Source organism: Nuphar pumila, chromosome 12 (assembly GCF_984573655.1).
Source record: "Nuphar pumila chromosome 12, dmNupPumi1.hap1.1, whole genome shotgun sequence".
NCBI classification, from domain to species: domain Eukaryota; kingdom Viridiplantae; phylum Streptophyta; class Magnoliopsida; order Nymphaeales; family Nymphaeaceae; genus Nuphar; species Nuphar pumila.
The window spans coordinates 25,447,701-25,457,172 of record NC_143260.1 but is presented as its reverse complement, the minus strand read 5'-3'; the positions used below and the strand labels follow the sequence as shown (position 1 = coordinate 25,457,172).

At 36.6% G+C, this 9,472-nt stretch overlaps 1 long non-coding RNA gene across 1 annotated transcript; it reads left to right on the top strand.

The window, feature by feature from the left end:
* Positions 1 to 8,081: 8,081 nt before the first annotated feature.
* LOC149820367 (uncharacterized) lies at positions 8,082 to 9,115 on the top strand. The gene is made up of 2 exons (XR_016426697.1): positions 8,082 to 8,512; positions 8,836 to 9,115. It is a non-coding gene; the product is annotated as an uncharacterized LOC149820367 (long non-coding RNA).
* The last annotated feature ends 357 nt before the right edge of the window (positions 9,116 to 9,472 follow it).

The following is a 9,472-nucleotide window of genomic DNA, read 5'->3' as shown; positions in this document are numbered from 1 at the left end:
GAAACTCTTCCTCAACTAAAGTGTTGGGAAAAGGGAGTGTGAAAATTAAGTTCACCTCCGGGAAAGTCCTAACACTTGAGAATGTCCACTATGCTCCAGAAGTTCGAAAAAATTTAATCTCTGCAGATCTCCTGTCACGAAATGGTTTAAAGATTGTTATTGAGTCTGGGATTGTAACTGTGACCAAAGGAAAAATCTTTGTAGGAAAAGGGTTTGCCACTGGTGGTATGTTCAAGATGAGCGTAAATGAAGCTACTACTTCTGTTTATATGGTTGACTCCTATTTTCTTTGGCATTCACGATTAGGATATATAAAATCTCGTTGCATTCATAATATGAATAACTTTGGTCTTCTTCCGTGTCATGATAGAATAGAACATAAAAATAAGTGTGAGACATGCATTCAAACTAAGCTAACTAGACTCTCGTTTCCTAGTGTAGAAAAGAATTATAAATTGCTTGAATTAGTGCATTCTGATGTGTGTACAATGGATAATGTTTTGAGTCGTGGTGGCAATAGGTACTTTATTACCTTTATAGATGATTACTCAAAATTTTGTTATGTTTATTTGTTGAAACATAAATCTGAAGCATTTTTCAAATTTCTTCTTCATCTAGCTGAAGTACAAAATAGATTTAAAACAAAGATTGTACATTTAAGAACAGATAGAGGAGGTGAATACTTAGGTGAAGAATTTGATAAATTCTGTGAAGATAATGGTATTATCCATCAAACGTCAGCTCCTACAACTCCTGAACAGAATGGAGTAGCAGAAAGGAAAAACAGAACACTTCTAGAAATGATGAATGCTATGCTGCTTAATACGGGTTTGCATTCCAACTTATTGGGAGAGGCTATACTTTCTGCTTGTTATATTCTTAATCGAGTTCCTTATTCCAAATCTGATAAATCACCTTATGAATTGTGTTTTGGTAAGAAACCTAATCTTAGTTATTTTCGTGTTTGGAGTTGTTTAGCATATGTTAAAATTCCAGAAAATAAAAGGAAGAAGGTTGGACCTAAAGCATTTAAATGTGCATTTGTTGGGTATGTTGAACATAGTAAAGCATATAGATTTCTGGACATTGTTAATGATGTTATTGTAGAATCTAGAGATGCATCTTTCATAGAACATAAAAATGCATTTGATTCTCTCCTTGATGGAAGCCGGATTATAGTAGATGATTATCCTGTTAATGACATGATTGAATATTCTAATGATTGTGCTGATGAACCAGAAACTGAAGTTAGACACAGTAAACGCATTAGAAAACCAACTAATTTTGGTTCTGACTTTTATACATTTTTAATTAAGAATGATCCTGTGTCTTTTCAAGAGGCAATGTCTTCTCAAGATGCTGCCTTTTAGAGAGAAGCTATTAATGATGAAATAGAATCAATTATGTCTAACAATGTTTGGAAATTAGTGGATTTACCTATTGGTTGCAAAACTATTGGCTGCAAATGGATTTTCAAAAAGAAATTAAAAGCTGATGGCACAATTGATAAATTTAAAGCTCGTTGGGTTGCAAAAGGCTTTAAACAAAAAGAAGGTATTGATTATTTTGATATTTTTGCTCTTGTAACTAGAATATCTACTATTAAAATTCTGATTGCCATGGCTGCCATATATAAGCTTCAAATTCATCAAATGGATGTGAAAACGACATTTTTGAATAGAGAATTAGATGAAGAGATATATATAGAGCAATCTGAAGGTTTTGTAGTGCTAGGGCAAGAGCGCAAAGTTTGTAAACTTAAGAAATCCTTATATGGATTAAAGCAAGCCCCTAAGCAATGGCATGAAAAATTTGATAGTTCTCTGGTACATAATGGCTTTAAAATTCATGATGTGGACAAATGTGTCTACAGTAAAATAGATAGTAGCTCAATTATTATTATCTGTTTATATGTTGATGATATGCTTATTTTGGGTAACAATAGTGAATGCATAAATCAAACAAAAAGTTTTTTATCTCCCTTGTTTTGTATGAAAGGCTTGGGTTTTGCAGATGTTATTTTAGAAATCAAAATTATAAGAAATAAAAATGGCATTGTATTATGTTAATCACATTATATTGAGAAAATTCTCACAAAGTATGGATATATGAATAGTTCACCAGCATGCACCCCATATGATCCAAATATGAAATTGACCCCTAATGTTGGTGCAAGTGTTCAACAATTAAAATATGCCAGTATTGTAGATAGCCTTATGTATGCAATGAACTGCACAAGGCCTGATATTGCCTATGCAATGAGTAAAGTGTGTAGATACACTAATAATCCTGGTCATCAACATTGGAATGCAGTGAACAAGATTCTTAGATATCTAAAACATACTTTAGACTATGGAATTCACTATACCGAGTTTCCTGCTATTATTGAAGGGTATAGTGATGCAAGTTGGAATACCGACTTTGAAGATTCCAAGTCTATAAGTGGATGGGGTGGAGAAGCAGTTGCATGGGGGTCTAAGAAACAGACCTGTATAACTCATTCTACAATGGAATATGAGTTTATTGCTTTGGCATCTGCTTGTAGAGAAGCTGAATGGCTTAAGAATATGCTAGTAGATATTCCACTAGGTGAGAAGCCTATATCTGCTATTTCAATGTTTTGTGATAGCCAATCAGCTATATGTAAAGCAGGTAATATGAAATACAATGGGAAGTCTATACATATTAGTCTAAGACACAGTTTTATAAGATAAATGATTAATGACAATATTATTTCATTGAAATATGTGGAGTCATGTCAAAATTTGGCAGACCCATTTACGAAAGGCCTTTCGAGAGATGTCATCAATAAAACATCGAGGGGAATGGGAATTAAGCTAATTAAGTCATCACCTAAGGATACTCAACCTAGAGTGTTGGAGATCCCACATGCATAGGTTCAATGGGAAACAAATTGGTGAATGACAGATATTGAGCATATTTATGTAAGCCCATTACTCATGCGTGCTCATGAGTTGTAACTAATATGAAGGTTGAGCTAATATCTCTTAATGAGTTTGTAGGCCTTAAGGCTAGGGTGTGTGTTACAGTACACTTAGACAAACTCACCTATATGAGTGTAGAAATGTGAGTCATTTCTTATGAGAATTGGCAATTCTCTAGAGTACTCATGAATCCAGGAAAGCACAAGGCTCTAAATGTGCCAACATGAAATCCACACAATCGAACTTTTGGAAACCTATGTATGATTGAAAACTCCGTTAACAATATAAGGAGCTAAGTTCAAGGTAAGTCCACTTAGCACCTTGGTTAATTTAGGTTTTCTTTCAAATAGTGGGGGTTCAAGTCATGTAGACACTCTCACTGATGCATAAGTTTCTATGCAAGCCAAGTATATTTTAAAACTAGTGGGGGATTGTTAGGAAAGTTCTAAAATATTAATGATTACTACCAAAAGTGTTTTGAAAAAGTTTAGTCCCATATCTATGAGAGAAAAGTTTTTCAAGAGGTTTAAATAGAGAGTTTGTCATCTATTCTTTACTTTGGTAAGCCTTGAGTCTTTAGGTGGATTGCGGACGTTGCTGCGCATCGTGCAGCAACGAACACGCCGTTCGCGCACACGCACGCGCACGTGCATGCGCAAGGGCGCTTGAGGCGCAATGTGGCGTTTTGATGGCGCACTTTGCACTTCGCACACTCGCAGCGGTGCGAGGTGCAAATATCTGTTTTGACTTTTCAATTTTGAGTTATCTGGTCGTTTGAAAAGCTTTAAGTTGCATGTATATCGAGTTAATGTTGTATTGTGACTGTTGGAATGTTTTGGAGGCCTTTGATTGACAGTCAAAGGTGGGTGACCGTTCAGGTACTTTTTCGTCCTATTTTCAAACCGTCAGATTTATGGCCATTAATCTCATTTATCGTAAAATGTTTTGGCCTCTCTAAAAGTTTATAAATATCTTCTATTTTCGTCTTTTGAGAGACAAGAATTTTCTGACTTTCCAAAATCTTCTTCTTCCTTCTTCTCGATTTGGCTTGCAGAGTACAAGTGTGGTAGAGATCATCTGTTCTTGCGAAGCAGTGACTCTCTGGAGGTTCAAGCCTAGTTGTATCCTGGGAACTCAGTTGCATAAACCCCTTTTCACATCTTCGGACTTCCCGGAGTGGGGCGATTGAAGTTCTAAAGATAGCGATCTTAAGAACGTGCCTCTAGGCTTGAGATCTCTTTTCTGAAATCCATTTTCACAAGGTTGGAGTAACAATTTAAAGTCTACAGTTTGAGCTTTTCTCAACCAGATTCCAAAATCTAACTCAATCAAAAGCTATATGGAATTTGTGAGATTGGTGACATTCTAGTTTCATAATCAAAAGTGCAGCTATTCGAAAGAGACTTAATTCTCATTCGGCTTAGGCTCTGTTTGGGAGCCAGCAATCGGAGACAGTTGGTTAGGCAACTGCAAAATACACAAATATCATGGAATTGACATTTCCAGCTTGTCTGTTTGGGAGCGTTTTAAAATTCCGGTCATGAATTCACCAAATCCATCTTGTTTGGGAATGATGAGGAGATTAAGGAGAGATGGAAAGATTATTTTGATAAGCTATTTAATGAAAGTCATGCTCAAGATCTTGGAGACTTCTCTATTCCTTTTCATGAGATGAATCGTGACTTCATGCGCAAGATTCAAAAGAAAGAAATTGCAGAGGCTTTGAAGAAAATGAAATCAAGGAGGGCAGTTGGCCCATATGGTATACCTATCGAGGCTTGAAAATTCTTGGGAGAGAAAGGTTTAGAATGGTTGACAAATCTTTTTAACAAGATTTGGCGGACAAATAAGATGCCTAATGAGTGGAGGAAGAGTACTTTGGTGCCTCTATATAGGAATAAGAGTGATATACAAGATTGCACAAACTATCGTGGTATAAAACTCATGAGTCATACTATGAAACTTTAGGAGAGGGTGATTGAGTCTAGTTTGACGAAGGTTGTCATGATATCGGAGAATCAATTTGGTTTTATGCCTGGAAGATCAACTATGAAAGCTATACATCTTCTTAGACAACTTATCGAGAGAAATAGAGAGAGAAATAAAGATTTGCATATGGTTTTTATTGATTTGGAGAAGGCATACGATAGAGTACCTAGGGATGTTATCTGGTGGACAATGATGAAGAAAGGTGTTTCTCTCAAGTATATTAGTATAATTAAAGATATGTACGATAGTAACCAATGTCTGCACTTGTGGAGGGGTGACAACCAATTTTCCTATAACGGTTGGGTTACATCAAGGATCCTCTTTAAGCCCTTTCCTATTTGCTATAGTGATGGGTGAGCTTACGAGATCAATTCAAGAAAATGTTTCGTGGTGTATGTTGTTTGCTGATGATATTGTTTTGATTGATGAGTCTAGAGCTGGGGTTAATGCTAAGTTAGAATTATGGAGACAGACATTGGAAGCAAGAGGTTTTAAGTTGAGTAAGAGTAAGACAGAATACATGGAATGTCAGTTTAGTAAGCAATGAAGTAGTGATGGGAGTGTAGTGAAGCTTGGTGAGCAAGAAATACAGGTGGATGATTGTTTCAAATATTTGGGATCTATCATTCAAAAGTATGGAGAAATTGATGGAGATGTAAATCATAGGATAAAGGTTGGGTGGATGAAATGGAAAAGTGCAACTGGAGTGTTGTGTGATCGTAGAATGCCATTGCGGTTGAAGGGAAAGTTTTATAGGGCGACTATTAGGCCTGCTTTATTATATGGTACGGAATGTTGGACTGCCAAGAGACATCATATTCAAAAAATGAGTGTAGTTGAGATGCGTATGCTGAGATGGATGTGTAGAAATACAATAAAAGATAAGATTCAGAAAGAGGAGATACGTAAGAAGGTAGGCATTGCACCCATTGAAAATAAGATGAGAGAGAATCGTTTACGGTGGTTTGGACATATTCGGCGAAGGCCTAATGATGCTCCAGATAGAAGGATGGAGAAATGGGAAAATATATTAGTTAAAAGAGGTCGGGGTAGGCCTAGGAAGACATGGATGAAGGTGATAGGAAAGGATATGAATGCTTTGAACCTTACTAAGGAAATGGCATTGGATAGAAATGATTGGAGGAGAAGGATTCATGTGGAAGACTTATAATGATTTTCCTTTTTGGTTCATATCGCCGACCCCAATTATTTTGGGATCAAGGCGTTGTTGTTGTTGTTGTTGTTGTTGTTGTTGTTGTTATACATTCATCAACTACATGAAGGCAGTGAGAGTAAAGAGATTATCAATGAGCTTATGTGGCTTTCTTAGTATTCTCACAAGGATTTAAGAAAATATAAAACCTTTTTGATAAATAGGTTTCATTTTTGCACAAAACAAAGAGAAGAAGGAATGAGGACTCAAAATATTGTTGTTGTTGTTAATGCACAAACATCTAGTTATTCAAGTGCCCATTATAGAACTCCTGTAGTTGATGATGTTACATATTATGAAACTGTTTTAGACATCATCAAAACAGAATATTGTGTAGACGTAAGGTTTTCTTTATTCAAATGTGAATGGTTTGATGTCCTCAGTTGACGTGCCAAGGGCATTAAAGAAGATGATTTTGATTTCACACTTATGAATTCTAAATATAGATGCATGAAAGATGAACCTTTCATATTTGCATCTCAAGTTGAACAAGTCTTTTATGTGCAAGATTACATCGATGAAGACTGGTAAATTGTTATTAGGATAAGGCCTAGGGATTTTTTTGAGATTGGTAAACAACAAGCTAATCCTACATGGAGATACTAGTCATAATTATATTAAAAATAAGCCATACAACATTCAAACTTTAGAAAATATTGATGTTGATGTACTGTAAGTTAGGATAGATGTGCCTGAAATATCTATTGACGATACAATTATCGCATTGCCCTAGTCACGATGACAAAATGAAAATAACATAGGTAAGCAGCTTAATTTAGTCATAACTTTTATCTTCCTATCTAGATCATTATAAAACAATAGATGTCTTCTAAACAAAGAAATGTGAAAGGATCCAATGCTTATGAATATGTATCATTTATGTGCACCATACATTTATGCTAATTGAAGTTTGTATTGTCTATCCATTGCATAACATGTTTTTGTTAATTGATTACAATTCAACCTAGGAAAAGTAAAAGTAGCCCAACTCGTGCTCTTGTGACGACAGTGTTGCCTCCAGGCATGAAACACCATGTCTCCATAAAACAATATGGGCAGCCCATAGGTCTTGAGGCTCAATTTTTGACTTCTTATCTGGAAACATTGTCAAGAAACCTAGAAAAAATGCCACTTATTTTTTTTAATTGAAAGTCATTACCTCAAGGTTACAAGGATGATGCGTCGCATCTTGTGTTAGTTTGTTTTCTATATTTTCTTAGATTTTGTACAATATTTAAACATGAATGTAATATTGATTTAATTGTTTGATTTCATCTGCAGCAAAAGTATGATATTCCAAACTTCAAGAGAGATGGGGTGAGTATTAGAAATTATAGATGTGAGATGAGAAAAATCTATAAAAAGTACATCACACTTTCAAATCTGCACCAATGAAGTGAATTTTCACTAGTGCAAATCTTCGCCAATGAAAACATTTTCAACAATATTTTCACTGGTGCAAATCGTGCCAGTAAAAACTTTTCACTGGTGCAAATATGTGCCAGTGAAAACTGGTCCGCGGTCCTTAGAGAATCTTCACTGGCTTAAATCTGCGCTAGGAAAAACTTTTTACTAGCGCATAATTTGTGACAGTATAAACCCATTTAACTGGCAAATGTAAAACTGTGCCTGTATTACCGGTAAGATCTTTACTGGCGCTACTTCTGGCATAAGTTTGCGTCAGCAAAGATTTTCACTGGCGATATTATTGCGCAGTAAAACTTTTTTTTTTTCCTGTGGTGAATATATAATGGATCCAAATATTTTCTTAGTGAAAACCAACCCGTTTCTGAGTCGAGACTATTTTTTAGACTCCACCTGAACCCACAAGTCTATTAATTAACGTCAGGTCGGGTCGGGTTTAAATCAGTTCAGTACATCTGATAATTGATGACGATGTTTGCAGTCGGATTTAAAGAGAAGATTTGGTCAGTCCGAAACAGTATTTCCAAGTAGAAAAGCGGATGGTAGAACAAGCATAGTCGGCCACGCCAGCCGCCTTCACCAATCCCAAATTGATGGATCAGATCTCGAGTGTGTGTGGCTGCCATGGACGGCCGGCGGTCAACACCCACCAAGCGAGATGTTGACACTCACATCTTCAAACAAGGCTGAATCTGAGGAATTCGCATCATCTTTACCTCACTTGTGAACCTGTGTTTGGGGCCTATTTATACACGCTTCATCTTGCACAAAAATCACAAGGAAAAGCAAGAAGTAGAAGGCAAGAAAAGAGCCCAACTAAGCAAATTCTGCAAGATGGCAGCAAAGAGGGTTGCCTCTGTCACTCTGCTTTCAGCTTTGCTTTTCTGTCTCATCGCCTCTCCTCTACCTGTTGCTGATGCTGCTCGTACCCTCACCCAAGGTACATATAGATATATATAGTCTTCAAAGTTTAACTAATCACTTGCAGCATATATATGTATCCATTGTCTCAGGTTCGACTTCCGCCGGGTGTGTGGGTGCCTTTCACGGATGAGCTCCGTAAGGACTTGGTGTCGGTGACCCCACCCCGAGATTACCTGCTTCGTCTGAAAACTTTGTCATAACAATATATACATGTAATTTTGGAGCTTATGATATATGCATGATCCACACATTGGAAGTAGTGTGTTTCTGAAATTTGATCAAGTAGAAAAATATTGGTTTCCTTACCCATAATTTGTTTTTGTTTAAAAAATCATGCAGAACATGTAGATTCAAGGCTCATCTGCCCAGCATGCGTCTGCTGTGCACCTCCTCCTCCAGGAAAATGCTGCAAATGCTTTTGCAAACGAGTACCTCCTTCGGCTCTCACTCCATAATAATGATGACGACGATGGAACACGTGTTCATCTATGCTGCAAATAAATGGTCCACGTTCACATGAATAATAATAAGCTCATAAAGAAGCTTGAGATGCTTCTGTTGTTTAACCTCACAAGTGTCCTTATGAGATATTATGATAATAAGATTGCAGTTTGTTGAAGTGCTTTCCTTACCAAAATCTGCTATGAAAAATCACTGTTTGTCTTCTTTTTTTTTTTTTTTTTTGTAAATAACTATGAAAAGTATACCTCAATGGGGTTTGCAACTTTGCATAGTTGAAGCGGGCCTCAGCTGTCAGACGAACAGTTAAGGTTCTACTCCCGTGAGCATTACCCCTTATAGGCCCAAGGGGACTAAAAATAAACTGTCCGATCCTCGGAGGACTCAAAAAGTAGATATTGAAAGAAGCTCCAGGAGGCTGACGTGATGTGATATGACATGAATCACATCACAAGAAAGCTGCCATCTCTCTCTCTCTCTCTCTCTCTCTCTCTCTCTCTCTCTCTCTCATATAGTG